We start from the raw sequence: 21,146 nt of genomic DNA on the forward strand, positions 1-21,146 counted from the left end.
CAGAACAAATGTATAAACATTTAGCTCTGAGAAATCCCAACCTTTCTTTTTTTTAAATTTATTTAAATTTATTCATTTAAACACACAAGAAGTCAGAAAACAAGCAAAAAGTAATCGTAAAGTTCAGGTTGAGTCTGTCCAACAGTGGTTCCCACTTTTAATGTTTTCAACGACTTAATATATTTTTTAATCACTTTATCAATCTTTACATCTATGGAAACTAAACTTCAGCTCTGTAACCACTTCTCTAAACACAGGAAACAAATAAAACAGGAAAACATCTAAATTCATTCACTTGTTTGGGTAAATACCCCTCCTCCCCCAAAGTAATAATAATAATAATGTAACATACGTGTGATATTTCAAATTGGACAGCTAACATCAGTCTACGGCCTCTGGGCATCAGCAGAAAACACAAATACAACATCCTCATTTAAATGAAATCCCTCATAGACAAACAGTGATAAATCCAAGGAAATCTCTTGATAAATGAATAACATCTGTGTTTACATCCATTAAAAGACAACAGTAAATGGGTTGAAAAATTGGAGCGCTCTCACTGACTCGTGATGTGTACAGAAAACCTCGGATGTGATCCGACTGTCAACAGCCATAGTTTGTCCACGGTTATCTGGAGATGAATAGTAAAATGGCGTTGCGGCGCGTCGGCCTCTCATGAAGATGAATGCAGATTTGAGAGCCCAGTGGTGCAGAACCGCAGCCATCGGTTCACAGAGATGTGGAAACGAGCGAGATGGTCAGCTGAGTCATCCTGCAATATCTGAAAGCTTTTCATGACGGTATTGTAGAAACAACACAGATCATCAGAACTCTCTGTCCTTCGTGTTTGGTTTTTTTTTACCACTTCTCTTCAGAATGCAAATCTGATTGTGAGTAAACGGTTTAAGGTTTCGCTGTTATTTTTCTTTTTTCTTAATGTTGCTGCTGGCTGCAGACCAGGCTGTGCGGCCCGGTCTGAGCTACTTCAGGTTCCTGCTTAGCTTCAGTGAGGATTTGGGGGATTAGAGAAGGAAAAGAGAATTGTTTTCCCTCCAGAGTCGAGCTAATTTTAGTGAGTTATGCCACTTCAAAAGCAGATTCCTTCCACTCTAAAATAAATTAACAAATCTTGTTCCAAAATATTCAGCCATTTTGCATTTGTGTTTTTTTTTTCTTTCTTTTTTGTGTTTCTTTTTTACTGTGACAGCCATGTTGGTTTTGGAAATATGCTACAAAACATTTCTTGTGTGTTTTTCCACAAAGTTTTGACAAAGAGTGGGTTTACTACAAGGACGGGTAGAGTACCCTAAAGTTACTCAAGTAAAAGTACAAAGAAGACGCCCAAGAAATAACTCAAGTAAGTGAAAGTACTGAGTAACTGATCAAAACATGAATTAATATTTTAAAATTACATCATCAGACTGAAATAAAAAGTTGTGCAGAAATTTTGGTATTTTAAAGACCAAAATGAAGACGATTCATAATTACAAAATAACAAATTAAGGCAAAAGAAACATTTTTCCAAATCAGTATATTTTATTATAAAACTTGTAAAACTTTGGCAAAAGCTGCAGTAAATGATAAAAAAAAAAGTTTGTCCTTCATTCTGAGGGTAGAAAATCCAGAAATGTAGCTCAAGTGAGAGCAACAATACTTTATAAGAAATTATAATTTCTCAAGTAAATGTTAAAAGTACAGAGCAGTAAAATTACTCTTAAGCATATTTCCCCCCCAAAGAAACATTTACTCAAGTAACATTAATTAAGTGTTATTTGAGTTACATTACTCAAGTAAATGTAACTGAATAGTTATACTCAGTTCAAAATTATGCAAAATTCAGTCTGTCACATAGTCTGGTAGATTTAACTGAAATGTGTTGCTGGAGTTTAACAGATCAGGTAGGAAAATATTTGTAAGGTTTCATCTAAACCTTTTTTTATCAGTTTTTCTCTTTATATCGTCATAGTACACGAGTCCAGCTGTTTGGTCAGTTCATTTTAATTGGTGGAAATAAGTGCTTTATTGCTCTATTATCTTAATTACTTGCTCAATCTTCTGCAGGGAAGGCGATCAGGTTTCTGTGAGGATTTTGCACTGCAGTCCAAGACGTGCTTGAGGCGACCCAGACACGGGATTTTCTGATAAGCCCACTCATTATTCTCGCTCGTTGGAGTTGAACTCAATTATCAAAACATCCGAGGAGGGATTTAAATTCAAGGTGTGCCTTTTGTTTTTGCCCCGTCACCCAGTAAACCTGTTGCTGGTGCCGTCCTGCACACCTGCTGCCACGCTGTCGCCTCCACCAATGCGCCCTGCGCATGTTGGCGCACTCAGCAACCTTTCACGCAGCTGCTGCAACATTCAAACTATTTGCTGCATCACAGCGTTCCTCAAGCTGCATGGGGATAATTGTGCATCAGCTTTTCCAGCTTTGATGTGATATTTTAGGAAAGCGTGCGAATCGTAGACGAATGTCTGCGTGTTTGTTTAACCGCTGCTGGTCGGCTGCTGCGACACTACGTCAGGAGAAACCAGGAGTAGTATTCAAAGTGACATATTTACTCTATTAGGTGATCTGTTTGGGCTGAGAGCAGTGACACACACACACTGTCACACCAGCATTAATCTGCTTTTTGATTCAGGTCTTAATCTCTTGTCTGCCTCTCTGCTGTCAGGTCCCGCCTTCCAGCTTAGTAGTAACAAAGAGGCTGGAGATTCATGAAGAGGCTCAAACAGGCAGCATGTAACCTAAGACCCGTTTATCTTTGCTGTAACCACGACGACTGTCTGTGGACACACCTGCAGATGAAACAACCTGCTAAAGGGGCAGATTTATGCGTTATCCAGCCACATATTAACATTTTATAGCACAATCAGGGATTATGTTGAAGTCAGATGCTATAAAAGGCTGATAATATCAAATATTACTTAAAATAAATGTGACTTTGTAATTTAACACCTTGAAATTAGGCCTCTGTCCCTTTAAGAATCTCCATCTTCAGGAAGTCATCATAACATCTGTCCTCTATTAACCACATAACATTTTTAACAGATTTGTATGTGCAGTTGCACCAGGTGTTTACTAATTGATGCTGGCTAGTCTGAAGGAGCTGAGTGGGAGAGAGGGCTGCTTTGTGAGGGGGAAGCTTGGAAAGTTGGACGCGGCAGCTACGAGGAGGAGCTTCGTCCTCGAAGGCGGAGCTAGGTTCTCTTAAGCGTTTTGTGCAACTGAATGGGTTGCCATGGAGATGAAAAGACCAAGGTGACACTCTAGGTATGTTTTTGATGAGAGAGTAACATTAAAACATGATGTGAAGCTCAAAATCACATAATACTGATTCCTTAAAGACAGCTTTTCGTGGTTTTTATCTCACAAATCAAAATTTCCTCATATTTTTCTAGGATTTAACCTAATAATAAGAATCTTGTTGCAGGGTTTCCTATGCAGTGTTGAAGTTTGTTTGTAGGAGTTTCCATGAATGGAAGAAGAAAACAGAGTTAGGAAAAACTTTAATTTCCCTGCTTCATCTTTTAAAACAGAAACTTAATTTTTCACCAAATCATTTTGACACTGAAGGCAAATCGAATATTTTGATTTTAAAGCTTTATTTATGAAGTTTGCAGGCCTGTTTGGATGTTTCATGATCTTTGGAGCATGCAGATAAAATCACTTACACTGTTCTCTGGTCCAACCATCCATGGATTTTCCAGGAGAACTGGTTCTCATCTGGACATACAAACTCCATGCAAAAAGAAAAAGAAAAACAAGGTGGGATTTGAACCCACTGTACTCCCATTTAGTAATAAAAATTACAAAAATGGTGTGGAAAGAGTTCAAAAGTCACCTTATTAATGAAAAAAGTCAGATTTATATCTAAACTGTCTTCACTGATTGAATTCTTCAAGTTCAGTAGGTGATAATGTCTAAAATAAAAGTACCTTAAAGCAGCTAAAGATTGTTCGGAGACTGTTGAGGCTTTTTTTTTTTATTTAATCACTCTGTTTACAGTTTTCTCTCAGAAACATTTTCAGCTCACATTTGAAGTTTGATTTGGAGTCGGAACAAAGTGCAAACAGCTCAGATCAGCTCCGGTGTTCTCGTGCTTTCACACAGGAAACGGCGGTGAGCAGGTGGAAAGCTACTTCATCAGCCATAATAGTTTCTGTTTGTAAATTCCTCTTGGATACGCTGCACAGTTTGCAAAACATCTCCACTTCAGAGAGTGTTTTGAAATGTGTTCACATGCAGCAGGAAACATCGGTTATGCAAAATACCTGGCTGCTGAATGCATTTACGTTCAGTCCTTCTGTTTCAGGACTCGCACTGCAGAACCGTCGTTTACTGTAATTACAGCTGGTTTTAAAGGCATCGAGCTTTTCCCATCAAGGCGCTGAATATTGTTTCCAGTGTTTCTTTGTGGTGCAGTTCAAGCTCAGTCCAACAGGATGGAGAGAACTTATGTTTTTCTCATCTGTTCTCTAATGGAACTTGGCCTGAACTTTGACTGGACCATTCATGTTAGCGTTGGCTGTAGAGCAGGAGTGTCAAACTTGTTTTCATTTTGGACCAAATCAAGATGATGAATATTTTTAAAGGGCTGGTTGTGCCAGAATGCATTGAAAAAACCCATTAGCAAACTGTTGAAATATTAATCAATTAAACAATACTGAACATCTTTTCAGATTGATCAGTCTCTTCGTGATTTTGCGATTTTTTATTATTTTTTTTTGCAATCGAACCTTGTGAAAAGCGTTCGCTGCAAACCGCGGTTACGCCGAGGGCTGACGTCATATGATTGATGCTGCTATCAATTTTAACTCATTAAAAGTTATTATAAAATGTTTGGTTTCTGTCCTTGTCTGTTCGTGCAGCACCCCTACGACCATTTCTGAAGTGAAATATACTAAATAGAAGCGATACTAGGTTGCAGATGTCTGTTTTTTGACGGGCTTTATTAAAGGCTTTGGTTGTTTTGACGCCCGTCATGGCGGAGTTCTGGAGAGCGTGACGTCACATTCAGAATGTCAATATTCCTGATGGGAAACAATTTAGGAAAGTTTTTTTATTTTTGTATTTTCCTTCAACGTTGCCAGTAGGCGCTACATCTGTTAAAATGTAGAAAAGACGATGAATCCATCTCCATGGTAATGGGGAATATGCAGGAATGCGGCTGTTTTGCGTTCAGATGCCTATCAGCCCATTAGACGAGTTGAGTTAAACTCTGCCTTTCTGCTCACAGATCCTCCTTCTGCTGCATCATTCATGCAGGTTTTGTGCAGAGGGCAATGAAAGCCTGAACTCCAGAATCAACTGCAGAGATGAAAGAAGACACCAAAGGTAAAAAAAACAAAACAAAAACAGAACAAAAAACTAAACAGCAGCAGCAGTGTATCAAGTCTGCAGCCTCATGGGAGCAGTGGACCATATTCTGCCACTGATAGCTTGACAAATGATATCAACCGCAAGAGCTATTGTTATGACAGCAGGGGAAGATGGTATCAAACTGCAACAATATCCACAATCCTGCTAACATACTGTGAATAGAAGCAAACACAAATTAAGGTTGCCTCCCCCCCCCCTTTTCTTTAAAACTGCATTAGACAGATAAAAAAAAAATCAAGTTAGGTTTTTTAAATTATTTAGACGTATTTGTTGTTGAAGTGCTGCAAGGTTGCCACTAGATGTCTCACTCCATGACTGTGTTCGTTCCACACATGCAGACACACACACAGTCACATGCAGTGTGCACATGGTGTGTTTAATATGACCAGCCTAGCGACGATCCACATGTGTTTCAGTCTCCTCTGGGAGGACAGGAAAGCATCTGCCTCTCTCTGTCAGACACATTTCTGGGAAAAAGCCTAAAATCGCAGCTCGGCAGGAGGCGGAGAGAAAAAAACAAACAAATATTGAGCAGAACAAAAATGACAATCATTTATGTGGATATATCCGTACATCCTAATTATCTTTGTATATTACCGATTCTTGTAATACTGCTTATCCCTACATGCATGAGGTGATGCGGTAATAACACTGATAACAATGAGGATTTATGCAATACTTTTCTAAGCCAGGGATAAAATAACCACATAAACAATCCATTAGCTGTAATAAGGGGAGATTTAAACTGCAGGCTTCATTAGGTGCTCAGAAGGAGCTTCCCCAATAAGAACAAAGGGTCTCACCTGCCTGGTTAGCTCTTCTATTTGTAAATTTATTTTAACGTTGCAGACATCATTCAGACCAGGAAACATCACAGATCATAGAACCAGACGGTGGTTGTTTTACTCAACTTATAGTTCATTTTGCAGTGTCCTGAAAAAGTACTTTTTTGTTTTGTTGCATTTTATCATGTAGAGTTATTGGGGTTTTATGTGGGAGTTGCACAGTGAAAAGGAAAGGAAAAAGATGCAAAATGAAAATCTGAAAAATATGGTTTGCATTCATAATTACACCGATTTTCTTTTTTTTAGTAGAATAGTTGGACTTTGACTAGGCCGTTGTATACTGGTTGTGTCATTGTCCTGCCTCAGTCTAAAGACTTTTGCATTCTTATTTTTAATTGTTTTTAGTCTATATTTCCATTCATCCTGCTATCCAAACTTTAAAAATAAAAACATTATCCACCAGATTTCATAGATTTCCTTTTGCAGTGACTTTTATCTTATAAAACATTGTAGTCAACACATCCTCTTGCCTTAGCTGTCTACCTCTTGATTATTAAATTAATGCTCTCATTGCACAGTCGTCAGTTTCAGAGGAAGGCCATGTTTGGTAGGTTTACAGGTGTGCCGTATATTGTTTCCATTTTAGATGTTGGACTAAACAATGGAACATCTGTGAGGTGTGGAAAGCCTGGGATGATCTTTTATAACCCAAACTGGTCTTTATTTTTTCCTTTTCTTTATTAATTCATTCTGAGAAACTTCAGTCATATTCATACTGGGATAAAATCAGTTGGGGTTTGTTCGGTAATATTGAGATTTTTGATGGTAATTGGCTGCAGCGATGCATTATGTATTTTTATATGTGTATTTATATATTATGATAGGATAAAAATCTGGATAAATTGCCAGGAAACGGCTTGTGTGCGACTGCCTGTTTCCATCAGACATCTGATTTGTGTTACTGCGTCAGAAGAAATCCTGAAGCCGACAGAAACGACTTCTCGAACTCAAACCTGTTTCATTTCCATTTCACCAAGCTGGAAACGGGACGTAAACGTCTCCAGTTTCACTTTATTTTGTTCCTGTTACCACGTATGTTTTTTATCTGCAGTTTCTGCTTTTGACATCAAATTATTTTAAAATTCAAGCAATAAATTGTCAGCGTGGTGAATCTGTTTCCGTCCTGATAAAATGTACTTTACCCACAGAAAATACTTTTATTTTCTGTGGGTAAAAAGCCACACTTTTGACAACCCGGATCTACACAGTCTGGATTTGTCCAGTAAATTTGTCACTTCCTTCAACATTTTGAACTCAGTTTGTAAAATCTGTGTGTTTGTCTTTCATAAAGTGACTCAGTTTGAAGCTGCAGAACTCCACTTGTGTTATCTGTTAATTCCTTCATTAAAACCTTATCACCAGCCTTAATGCCAATTAAAATTGACTCTAATTTGATGGCGAGGCGGGTCCTTGTCTGTGCGCGCCACAGTAACTAGAGAAGTCTAGGCCAGATGGAACCACCTGCTCGAGTTATCAAACCACCGAAGGCTGCACAGGCCTGTTAGTTTTGTCTCTTTAGTGCCGACACCGTTTAACGCGTTATGCGATGGCACTTAGTACCGTTCTCGCCGCTAAACTGTTGAAGGATAATTTAATGTCAGCGTGGCACTGTGAGGCAGCTCATACTTCATTTTCTCCTCAGTGTAACGATGCTCTCAACTACTGAAACGTTTTCTCAGACACGTCCCGCCAGCCGGTGGAACAGAAGTCAAAGGTTAAATTGGAGGAAGAGGCGACAATCACGGCGAATGCGGCAGGTTTTACATGCTCCACTTCCCTGAGTAGGACACATGGAGGTCCCAGCGTTTTCTGAACGTGGGTGAGGATTTCTTCACTGAATTCAACCCCAAAAGATTCCACATAGAAATAGATTCATTTGAGAACGTAGCTGCGCACAAAGGCGTTCGTCGTATGTGGTCTGCAGGGGAAACTTTGGCAAACAGAGTCAGGGTCACACTGAACACTTGTGTGTGAATCACAATTAGATGTTATTGACAGATCTGCTTTATGCAGATGAAGCAGATGGCTCATGGGCAGTGAGAGGAGAGGCGGTGGATGTCGCAGGGTGATGAGCCGCCGTTCTTGTTTTGCAGCAGCTGGCTGACAAATAATGTGTCAGCAAAGTCAGGTGGACAATATTGGTGAGAACGGGCTGGACTGACGATGAGAACATCTGAAATGTCATCACGCACCTGCAGCGTTTAACTCTCACTAGCATTTTAAGAAGCAAATGTGACGCCCTTACATCTTTTTCTTTCCAGTTGTATACTATTCTGGATTTATTTTCTCAGGCTGAGGAGTGTTGTATATCTGAGAGGAGTTGTTTAGAGACCTCATAAACCGACACCCACCCAGGAGATTAAAAGTTCAATCTGCACCTGGCAAGACAAATCTTTTGGCCTACTTCATGTTGCTGGACAGGTTCTGTTTAGGAGCTTTTAAAAAGTGAAAGTGAACCAAAATACAGTATATGAGTGTAATGACAGTTAAGTTTCAAATTGTCTTGTGTTCATTATTGATGAACAGCTGAATCTGGCATCACGACTAAATGATCCCAAAGGGAAAAATATTCTTAACTTGCTTTTTACTTCAAATTGTTTTTGAGTAGAATATGATAAAGTTTATAATTTGACCCACTCTGAGTGACCTCCACATGTAGAGAACACTGCAAAAACACAAAATCTACCAAGTAATATTTGTCTAGTTTCTAGTGAACATATCTTAGTTCACTTGAAGTCAGACAAAACAAATGTTTAAGAAACTTTTTGGGAAGATGTTGGAGTTTAAGTAAACAATTACTTAATATTGTTGAAAAACATAGCTTTTCTATTGACAGATTATTTTACTTATAACATGAGAAAAATGTCTTGTTACGAGTGAAATAATCTGCCAGTGAAATATTAAGAAATTATTGACTTAAAACAAGCTCTTATATCTTGCTGAAAAGCTACTTGTAAGTCAGGTTTCTCTTATTTCAAGTTTACTAAGATATTTGCATTAGAAACAAAAATGACTTGGTAGATTTTGTGTTTTTGCAGTGTAGGTCTGCCCAGTATCTGCTAATAGATCTCAAACACAACAGAGTTACTCCGAAGAATAAGAACGCTTCGAATGAGTCAAATCGTCCAGCTTCAGTTCACCAAACGGTTTTTTTAATGGTCTTTCGTAACGATTTAAAATTATACGCTAAACAAAACGTGCACCTTCACCTTCCCTCTCTGTGTGGCTCTGATATCTCTTTCCTTTCCTCCATTTTCACTCTGTATCCTTTTCAATCCCGGCTTTGATGTATGCATGAGGGAGGATTTCCTGGAGCCCAGAGAGGGCCATTACCCAGGGCCCATTAGGCCTCTAGTAGAGCATGTCAATGACTGCTTAGTCTTGTTCTGTTTTCAAATCTCCCCTCCACCCCAACCACCAATATGTCTGTGTGAGGAGGTAAGAGAGATGATAAAATCCTGTTCTTAATGCATACAAGTCTTATTTATTCAGTTGTTAAAGCATGAGTACTCAGCTCAGGGTTATTGCGTAACGTTTGTAGTATTGTGGTTTTTCACGTGAGGATGCCGGGTCGTTGTTTAATGGTGTTGTTCTCCCATGCAGACAAGGATCGAGGGCAGTGAGTCATCATCATCAGAATGAAACGCTCTGACATTTGAGCATGAAAGAAGTCCCAGAATGCCTTGTGGTTCAGCATCTCTGGGTTTGGTTTGTGTTTTACAGGAATAGCAGAATGCAATAAAAAAAAAAAGCTATTTTCCTATTGATTCCTCAAAAAAAGTTTTTAGGGCAAGCGATTAACGAGACAAATGGGAATCAATATAAATTTAATCTAAATTATGTACTTTAAATTTTGAGTATTATTGAGCGCGGCCTTGCTTATCTGATGAGTGGATGATGATAATTTCTAGGATGAAGAAAGTGGGAATGTGACAAATAAGGCAGATAAGCTTGGAAGTCTTTAAGGTTTCCTCATGAAGCACAAATGCTTTTTGACTTTCTGCAGCTGTTTAAAAACTCGCCGCCCTTAAAGAAAAGGTGTGTGACAAGTTTGTCAGGTACCTGCTTTGCAGAGAGCTCTTGATGGCGTTTGCTGAAGGGTTTGAGTCTCGTAGGTGCACCGTGTCTGCCATTTGTGGTGGCGCTCTGGTGATGATGGTTTGATGGTCGCGGGTTGGATGCAGGTTTGTTGGTTGTTCAACACATGCAGATGGATTCTGTGCAACACATGGCTTTCCTGTGAGATCATGGAAAACCAGATGAATGTGTTGAGGTGTGAAATGTGCACATCATGCCCATAATTGTCACCAAAGACCTTGTGAAGATCCTGGCTGAAGCTGCTGAGAGTCTCATTAGTCCAGTACTGACACGAGCTGAAAGCCATAAAAATTATAGTTTAATGAACAGAGGAACAAAAAAACTAAAAATTTGGTTGAGTTTTGTAGTAACTAATTACATTTACTCAATTACATCTACTTGAGAGTAACTTGCTCTTTTAAAAGTTACTTTTAGGAGTATTTTTTTTCCTGCGCTGTACTTTTCACTTTTATTTGAGTAATTTTATTACAAAGTATTTCTATTCTTGAGTAAAATTTCTGGATTCTGTACTGACTGAATGGAAAAACTAAAAATCACCAAACACAGACCTGAGGTTTTTGTTAAAAAAAAGTTTAATAAGTTTTATATTGAAATAAACTTAATTTGGATTTTTTTCTTTTGCCTGATTTGTTTTATTTTTATCATTTATGTGAATTATTGTCATTTTCGTACTTAAATTACCAAAATTTCCACATAACTTTATATATTAGTCCGTCTGATTGTATAATTTTTTCAATATTAAATGATTGATAATTTGATAATTTACTATAACAATAACAGACTGTGTTACATAATATAAATGATATTAATGTACTCACACATATAATGGCTCCAAACAGATGTGCTTTTATACAACCATGCATCTTTGAAAAGCAGAAGTGGAGCCTCCTGCGTAACCAACCAACAAGAATGCTGCAGTGGTTTCTGAATGTTAATTCAGCATCAAATCAATTCTCTACAGCTCATATGGCGCTATGAAATGGTGCATATGTGCCATGATTAAACGTGCTGGAGTTCTGCTTGGGTTGCTTGGTAACGGGTCTGGGCCTGGCTGGGGTTGCTAGGCAACAGTACTCTGCCCGAGAAATGTGACTGGACAAATGGGAGGTTTCTTAAAGCGTTTAGTTTTCCAGACACCAAAAACTTTAACTTTTTGCCCAAAAAATGTCTGGGTTGCATTTGGGTTGTTTTCAGAAGCAGTTGACACAAATGAAAGTATAAAAAATGAGCAAAATGTGTGTTTTCCCTAATAGGTCCCCTTTAAAAATGAATTTGAAAATAATTCCTGGCATTGAAAAATTTTGATTGTAACTGAAAATATTAAGACGGACTCTGAAATAAATGTATTTAAACATTTTGTTTAGAAAATGAAACAAAATTGAAAGTGAACAAAAGGTTTATTGACCCTCTAAAGCAGCAATTTTCTTGTAGGACATAATCTACCAAGCATCCACTGTTCGCCTCTCTAATCCCGAATATTAAACCTCTGCAGTGGTTTATTTCATGTAAAGCATTTGTTTTTCCTGTCTGAACATCAGCGCAGGGCAGAGAGAAACAAAGCAAGAGGTCAGGCAGAGAACAAAAGATGGATAAGGTGGGAGAACTGTGAGATAAGCAGCCAGCACAGCTGTGTTTCTGTGGAGTGTGTAGCTTTACTCGTGACTTCCCTACAGCCCGCAGACAAGGAAACAAGGTGTGATTAATTCTTCCCCAGCCTGCTTGACCTCCGTCTGGGGGAGCGTTCCCCAGAAAGGAGGCTGCAGCCTGACGCAGCACAGCCTGGCCTGTCTGCTCTCACTGCCTGGATCAATAACAGACTGGCAGGTCAAGCTCTTCATGAGAAACTGAACCAGCCAATCTGAGGGAGAACCAGACTGTAAAACCTCTGAAGGTGGCTTAACTGGAACATGAAAGTCCACCTGCTGCTGTTAAAATGCAATTTAACTCAACAAGATAATAGTTTTGGTTTTAACTCAGAAATTAAGTTGATTTAACAACAAGAGACAAGTTGTCTAAACATTGTTTTTAAGTTCATTAATCTTAAATTGTGAGTTTTGACTTAATGCTGCAATTTAAACCAAATAATTATTTCACAATGTGCAAGAAAATAACTGCTCTCACCTAGTTAAAGAGACACATGTCTCTACTATTTTACTCACATTATCAAATTAAATACTTATTTTACTTTAGAATAATTTAAATTCTTGTTTCAAATTGCATTAACAAAATTTCTGATCTGATGATGAATTTTATTAAACATTATAATAAATTCTGTTAAAAACATTTATTGTGAACAGAACGTTATCCTCCAGCTTTAAAATAGACATTTGCCTTAATAACAAAGGAGTCAGATCAATGTAATGCACTTCCATCTCAGGAATCAAAAACAAAACGCTAAGCATTCTGGGAAATAGTTCCCACTCCACTTTTTCTTCTATCAGTTTTTTAAGTGCTAACATAAAAATTCTTGCAGGTTTGACACGATTAATAAAAAGTTAACACAACTTGCTACTGTCAGTTTATCTTTCACAAACTCACATTCAGGTTCAAAATCTAAAACTCACTAAATTTATTTGACTTAAAGAGTAGAAAACATTAAACACAACTAAATGCGGCTCAGATGTTTTGCAGTGTACCCACTGATCGTTTGTAGGACTCAGCCGTCATTGATCTCTGTGTTTTCACTGAGCGGATCTCTAAACGGGTCGGATCAATCAGCTGCAATGGAGAGTGGATTCCCTAAAGCGTTACTGGGATCCAGATCTCAGACCTCTGAGCGCTCCAGTCACACACAGCGGGCTGGTAACTAGACACATTTACAATAACTAGATAATATCGGAAAAATTTACTTTGAGGAGTATTTTATATGATTTATGTTTACTTGAGTAACTTTGTTATAAAGTATCGCTGCTCTTACTCGAGTAAACTTTCTGGATACTTTACCCACAATAACTTCACTGAATGAACAAACATGTTTCAACCAAACATTCACCAGACACACACCTGCAGTTTTTGTTAGTTTTGTATTGAAAACTTATAAAGTTGTAAAAAGAAAAAGTGTCCTATCTTCACCTCGTTTGCATAATATTTTGCCTGATTTTATTTAGTAATTATGATATTTAAGTGAATTATTTTTGTTTTAGTCTTTAAAATACAAACATTTCCACATACATTTATATTTTGATTCTTCTGCTGCTGTAATTTTTAAATATTAAATGATTGTTGCCTCACTTGAGAAGACTTTTTAGCAGATATTCTTTTACTTTTACTTGAATAAAGATGTTAAAGTAGTGCTGCTCTTACCCGAGTTCAGTTTTTGGGTGCTCCACCCACCTCTGCCTGCATCGTTGTTGGGATTATTACCTCTTTTCCACCAGGAGGCCAACTCTCAACCCCCTGGTGTTTTGTTTGCTTGGCTTGGAAAAAAGAAACCGAATCGCTCTTTAAATAAGACAAAAAGCTACTTATTCAACGCTAAATTGGAGCCTGATTATCTTTGTCGCAGCTGCAGGTAAATTTAGATAAAAGTTTGCCCTGTGCAAATTTGAGAACAAAAAGAGGAAGAGAACAATGGGTGTGACTCAGCAGAAAAATTAAGTGTGAGTCAACCTCACTGGAGGCTCCATCGCTCAGCCAGAGTCTGCTTGCTGCCATCATTTATGTGATAGGAAGGTGATGGGAAGTAACAGAGTGTAAATTAATGTGTGAAAGAAGCCATCAATTAGGGCTATTTCCCTCAGCTTAGGAAGCTCATATAAATCAAAACAAAACTCTGTCCTGTCTCTTTGCCACATTTGTCTGGAGGGAGAGTCTTGCACAATATGTCTCCAAACTTCGCAGTTTTTAGGAATTGAAGATTTTACTTGGTCCCGTAACCCCGGGAGAGAAAGCAGACAGATTTGTTTTGACTGAACGACCCGTGACATCGAGGGGGATATCTCACCGTCCGCCTCCCGTCAGGTAGGTTTCCCTGTCCCGACGCAGGCCCGTGCCCCACAGCGCTTCTCTACCGAAACTACTTCTTCCTCTTCCTCCTCCTTCTTCTTCTTCTTGTCACTGAGGGCACAAAAATGCAGCGCAGCAACCCTGCTGACTGCTGCGTGGCTTTCTGTTGCGCAGCACCTGTGTTGTGCCTCCTTGCTGACTGACCGAGTCGAGGTCGGCGCGGCCGCTGCCTCTCCGCCGCCGCCGTACGCGCTGCGAGATGAGACTCCTCCAGTCAACCCCCAAGGAAGGCCTCATGCGTTTCAGTCCGCAGCTTTTACAGGAGGACAGCTGGGACATAAAAATAAAATCCTAAGTTATTTTTAGCATCATGTCGTATTCATATGCAAAAAAATAAAAAACAAAAGAACCTCCTCTGATTCCGATTCTGGTGGCTCCTACCAGCACAACACTGGGTTATTTACTTTTTAAAATTTACATTATTAGTTACAGATTATGTTATGATTAAGTTGGACAATTTGGATATTCTAAAATAGAAATCACACACAACCAAAACCATAAATGAACTGGATTGTGACGTCTCCATAAACAAAATTCCTCTTTAAAAAATATCAATCATGATGGAAATTATTGAGCTTATTTAAATTTATTGTGCAATTTATTCATTTATTGCTTAGTGTGACAGGCTTACACATGATTTCATGTACAAATCTGATAAGTCAGGCATGTTTTTGAAGACTTAGATTTTCCCTCTCATCCTCTGATCGCTTCATGATTGGAGTGTGTGTGTGTGTGCGTGTGTATTGACCTCCACTTCCAGGGACAGGTGGGCGTTCCCGATGCAGCTGATTGCTCTCAGGTGTGAGAGCCTGAGTCCATAAGGAGCTGCGTGACGACCACTCGGTGTCTGATGGCCGATCTGAACTGGTGGAATCAAACCAAACATTCAGGCTCCATGTTGTTTTCTCTGTTTCTTTAGATCGGCTCTGGAAAATGTCTTACCAGAGTTAATACAGTTTATCTATACTGTGCCAATTCACAACAAATTATGTGTCAAACCACATGGAGCTGTTATACAAGAAAAATGAGAGAAAATATAAAGCTTGCATATATAACAGTAAATAATGGAAGTTGTAGAAGAAGAAAGTAGCAGATTGCAGATAGCACTGATTGCAGTTTTCTGGCCGATTACCGATCTTTAAGAAGCCTGACCTGCCGATTCCGATTTTATACCATTTTTTGGGGGGGCTGAAATGTTGCTACATATGGCGAGAAAGTTGCTGAATTGGCAACAGTGGAGCAACTAAAGTACAGACATGAGCTGGTGGGTCAGTCTGTCAAACAGTGGATGATTTTTCCACCTGATCAGATCGGCTTCATATTCAAGTATCGGCCGATCACCGATCTCCCAAACTGAAGAAAATTAACCATCTATCCAAAACACATCCTTACTTTCTGAAGCCTTCTGCTTCCTCCACATCTCCAGTGTCCATTAAACCAACACCAAAGTCTCCATATTTCCCAGTAAGAAGCTCAGCCTCTGGTCGTTGCCTGCAGCTCCGTCTACCTGTGAATTCCTCTCCCACACATCACCTGACAACAAGCAGGTGATGCATCTCCTCTGGATCAACAACTTCACTTACCTCTGAACCAACAGGATCTTCCACCTCTGCGCTGTTACCTCTCATAAGCCGGCTCTGATCTCATCCTCAGAACATTTCCTCCATTATTCCTGCCGCTTCGCTAACATCTCTTCCTCTCATCCTTTCAGACGAACTGACCTTGCCAAAACAGATTCCTGTTATTTATTTAATAAATGTCCAAACCTTACTACGCTCTCACAGTGGTTTCTGCATCTGGGTCAAAAAACTAACCTTGACAATGATGAGAAGAAATTGGTGGACGCAGCAGACCCAGGAAATAAAAGATGCTCTGATTGGGGAACAAAATGTAGCATTCGGCCTGGATGTGAAACACGACGTGTCACGACGCACAGGATCCTGGACAAGGTTCATAATTTCAATTAAAGCATAGAATAACGGCCCAGTCAAAGTCCAGACCTAAATCCAGTCTGTCCAGATGGACAAAGCTGGTCCAGACATATCTAAAAAGACTTGAACATGAAAGCTCCTCCAAAAACCGTTCACAGTTGAGGGGTGTTGTGTACAAACCCTTGGGAAACTTTTTAAAGGTTCAGTTGCAAAAATGTTGAAAATAATTTCCCCTTATGGATCATTTTCTCCTGCTCTGTTTGTGTAGTAAAATGGCAGAATGAACTATAGGTCGGCCAAATTTGGCTGGACGATAAATTGTCCCGGAAGTTATCGTGATAAACGATAATATTGTTGTTTTTGAGATTATTTTCAAGTAATATAATAGTAAAGGCTTATTAATGCAATAACAGATTCTCAACGATTAATCAACTTTAAATTCTAATGAATATTTAACACAAGACATTAAAAAAATAAACAAAACAGAAATAAATACAATGAATTATGATGTCTATGTAAATAAAATTATCCTTCAAAAAAAGATCTAGTTGAAACCAAAACACCAGACTGAAGAGTTTTGTCATCTGGGTTTTGGTAGAAAGATAAAAATCTTCGAAAATGGAAATTGATTTGTTTTAATTTATCATTAATTGACTTATCGCTTATTGTGACAGGCCTGACTGTAGGCACTCCAAACATGTGAGCTGTGCTCATCCGTTCAACACAAATCTCCTCCTTTTAAAAGAATGAAACATTCGCATTCAGCTCCAAAATAACGTTATTAATTCTCTTTGCATCCATTCAAACTCGTTCACTGGACCAGATGCGACAATAAGTAGAACAAATGTAGTTGCGGATCAGCCTGTGATTGCTGAATGTTTACACTCCAGTTAATACAACGGGCCCCTCCAGAGTCGAGCCTCTAATTAGCAAAATAAAGCCTTGATTTCTGCCTCTAATCCAGAGTTTGTGAAGAAGGCACAGGGGGAGGAAGAGGAGGGGGACGTCAGGAGGAGGTGGCCTGATGCGCGCCCCCGTCGAGCGCACAGGAACGGGCCGCTTGGTGAAGGAGGAAGGACCTCTGATGTGCCAAAAGATGAATCAAGTGAGCCAGAGGGTGGAACACAGGAAGTTAGGCCTAAAAAATAAAATAATTAAAAAAAAAAAAAAAACTGAGGTCAAAGCTGAGTCAACAAAAGACGCAATTCTCAAACTCGCTTTGCGCATTTAATGTCGTAAAATAAGTGCGCAGTCAAATTTAACGTCATCATAATTTAGAGAGGATTAAGTTGTTTTAAAAAACATTCTCTGGGAAAAGCAGTGCGCAATGGGCTGCGCGCAGTCACTTTAGTGCGACGTTTTGCACCAGAAACTACAAATGGTTTTATTTTGAAAGCGTAATGGGGAACAGTGGCGGCGCTTTGAGCTTCACCGTGTATGGCTGTTGTTGCACTGGAGAAGACGGAGGAGAAAAAAGGGAGCGAATGTGCGCTTTAGCTGGGAGAGAGAGAGAGAGAAAGAGAGAGGGGAGGGAGGACAGCGAGTGCGCGAACAGGCAGCAGCCAGGCGGGCACATCAGCAACAGCGGCTGAGCATCTTTCCCCCGATCCTCGCCTCCTGAGTCTGCTTCTATCATTTATTTTGGTGCCAAATTTCTGCGTGGCGTGTGCGCCTCCGGCGGAGCCCCTCACAGCGCGGGGCTGAAGTGTCCAGAAGCGTCCGGCGACCGTTCACCTCCTACCGCTCACTTTCCTCCGGAGCTCGGTTTATTCTTAGCTCAGCTGCAAGAGACACACACACACACAGAGAGAGAGAGGGGGAGACTGTCTGTCCTTCCGGTACTCTCTCTTATTTCTCCCAGTTTCTTGAATATTTAATGGAAAATGGCGATCTGCGCGCAGTCGATCGGCGTTTTCTGCCTCTTCGCCGTACAAACTGTACTTATTATATGCGTCTCCACACCGACAGCCGGGACCCACCACTTCCCACAGCACTACACGTAAGTACTAAGCGCTGTTTAGGTGTAAGGGTAGGAGGGGAGAGGGAGGGCTGAAGTAGGACAGGTGGCCCCCAACAAGGCTGTGTGCGCAGCGCAGTTTACCTCGCAGGATCTGATGTTTCCTGATGCTCCGTTTGATGCAGCGAGATCAACATCAGTCCCCACGCGTCCTGTGATATAGAGACATCTAATACCGATGCTGAGAATAATTGTAAATATGGCATCGTGGTGCACAGACACGTGCTGGAGGCGGATTTTGAGAAATATTAATAGGGAGATGAAATGGAAAATGGAAATTTGTGTGGTTGACTCTGCATTTGGGAGAACATCCGACCTAAGCTTTAAAGTCCTCCGGATAACACGCACACAGATACACACATACACACACAGTGGGAATAACAGAGTATAAGTAAAAACTGATGTTTTAAACTATACCAGAAACTCAACATGCATGGATATTATGAAAATCAGGCGCTCTGATGAGGCCAACTGTTCATGAAGATGATGGTTTATTGTCAGTAAAACCTGAAACTGAAGCAGGAAAACTGAAGTTTGACTTTTGCAGCGCACCTGTTGGGAAACAGTCCCGACAACTGAGCTAAATGCAAAGCCAATTTACTTCTCCTTGACAAAATGAAGGATGAACATTGGTTGATTAAAGCATAATCTAATTACCACGTTTCTGAGGTGACTGATGCCAACACAACATATCTTTTTTTTTATTTTTTTAGATTTATTTATTCCTTTTTCTCAGTAATAATCCCTCAAAGTGCATCAGCTGCTGAACTCTGGAGGACATTTGATGAAAGTGTTTCTGATGTCAGAGACATAAAAATATATTTAAGTGGCTCCTGATGCATGCTGCTGGATTATCTGGTGAAAATATCCAGGGGTTTGTTAGTTTGATGTCCAAGGTGACTTTCAGTGCCATTGACTCAGATTAGCTGGATCGCTGATTTGATTGTTTAAGCCCAATGAAAAAAGGTGGCGCAGGAAATTTATGTCATTCAATTGTTGCGTGAAGAGCTTCCGAGTCGATTCCCTTTTTCTTTTGAACATCTTATGCCTCCCTCCCTTCAGGTCTAAGGTGCCCTTGTTTAAGTCTGTATTATATTCAGCTTCCTCTTGGGGTTTTTATACTGGGTTTTGGGTCACCCACATTACGTTTGCCAGAACTTGCTACATAATTGAAGCATGTGTGTGTCTGTGTGTGTGCAGCTTCTGAGCCAACCTATCTGAGTTTCTTATTTGTTTTGAAGGCACACTTAATTTCCCAGCAGTGCTCGCATTTTCTGAGAACTCAAATTGCGTTGTGGTAATGCTTCAGTTTATACTTCAGTGTGTTTCTAGCAGAGGGAGGGAGCAGTTTCTATATGTTTAAATGATGTGGAGAAATCGGTTCTGATAGCAGTTTTTCCTCCCCAGAAAGTAAATCTTTCCAGTGATGGTAAAATATCAACAGCAATCTTGTCAAAATGTTATTTCCACACATCAAAAAATAGTCAACCTCCTGCCCTAATAGATATTTGAGTGTGGCAGCGCGAGTGATGAGATCCATCGCAGCAGAATGGACACAGTGATAGCATGTTGCCGGCACACAGGTCTCCCATCCGAACTCATTTCATCACATTTTCTGCTTTCCCGTAATGTTGGGCCGGGCATACATCAGCATGCGTTGGGGGGAAAAACATCAAAAACGCAGGGGAACAAATGGCGGCGTTTCTACAACTACATCAGACTAGAAAGAGGCAGAGAGCAGGCAGTCGGCTTTAAAGTGCTGAACCATGAAAACTTCTTTGTTTTAAAGAAAGATAACACAGCTTTCATTACACACGAGGTCTAAAGGCGTGCGTTCAGCATCGGGCCCCAGTAGTGCATATAATTTCCTAAACAACCGTGTCCTGATATCTCTGTAGTTGGAGTTCTGCACATCTGAGACTGGAGGATGTGTTGCTCATTCGATTTAGTCCAGTAAAACTCAGAAGTCATGATAAAGTAGTTTGGAAAAGGAACATTTTAACAGATATTACTTGACTGCTTATTTCCCCCGGCGGTTCAGATGCTCCCTGTAGTTGGAGATGCAGCAGTCGAGCTTTTCCCGACCAATTTGGATCTTAACTTCTTCTGAGATTTTCATCCAAGAATTAAATGAGAAAAATAAAGTGTGGCAGGCTTTTTTTTTTTTTTAATCCAGCTGTGCCTTGAATGCCTTTAACCTTCATAGGAATGTATTTTATTTAGCTATAACATGTCTATTAAAGTGCAGGCTGTTGGTGACACACTCATTGACAGAAAATGCATTTTTAGCCAACAGAAAAAAACTGAACTTTAAACCATTTATAAAACTCAAATCAGCTGATTTGTGTATTTATTTCTATTTTGTCTTTCTTACAACGTGGGTTAATGCATGGACATAGCTCCAATTTTTACTAGCTTGATTAGTTTGATTTCTGGTTTAAATTTAATTTCAATGCTTTTAGTGTAACACCCCCTTTATATTGAGGTTATTATTGATCATTTTATTAAATATTTTGCTCTTTTTGGGCTTCTGGATAGCATTAGGGATGAAAATAGTTTTCTAGCCAGCTAGATATTTATAAATGTAAACTTTTCTGCATTGCCACTGAGTTTTCAGTTTTCTTTAAAGTCTGACCTGCTGATTTCCATTTTGACCAATTCCAGAGTTTCATTTTGTAGATTGCAGCACAAAAATGATCTGCAGCTTCTATGATAGATGTATGAGTTTTGAATCCAGTGGAAAGTTGAAGAATTACTCTCATCATTCCTTATAAAGTTCATTATAATGGCACTTTCCTTTCCACTGTCGCCACGTGCTTGTAGAAAGTTTTTTATAAATCTGAAGAGTAAACTCAACTTGGCTGAAT

At 39.5% G+C, this 21,146-nt stretch overlaps 2 long non-coding RNA genes across 2 annotated transcripts; one reads left to right on the forward strand and one right to left on the reverse strand.

The window, feature by feature from the left end:
• Window positions 1-5,229: 5,229 nt before the first annotated feature.
• Window positions 5,230-14,595, reverse strand: LOC106957304 (uncharacterized). The gene is made up of 3 exons (XR_001426927.1): window positions 14,270-14,595; window positions 10,291-10,465; window positions 5,230-5,311 (listed from the first exon to the last, which is right to left on the reverse strand). It is a non-coding gene; the product is annotated as an uncharacterized LOC106957304 (long non-coding RNA).
• On the forward strand, window positions 5,250-16,101 carry LOC106957305 (uncharacterized). The gene is made up of 2 exons (XR_001426928.1): window positions 5,250-5,338; window positions 15,092-16,101. It is a non-coding gene; the product is annotated as an uncharacterized LOC106957305 (long non-coding RNA).
• Window positions 16,102-21,146: the final 5,045 nt, after the last annotated feature.

The sequence above is a fragment of the Poecilia latipinna genome, unplaced genomic scaffold (assembly GCF_001443285.1).
Source record: "Poecilia latipinna isolate Pla-1442-1.1 unplaced genomic scaffold, P_latipinna-1.0 Scaffold893, whole genome shotgun sequence".
Lineage (NCBI taxonomy): Eukaryota > Metazoa > Chordata > Actinopteri > Cyprinodontiformes > Poeciliidae > Poecilia > Poecilia latipinna.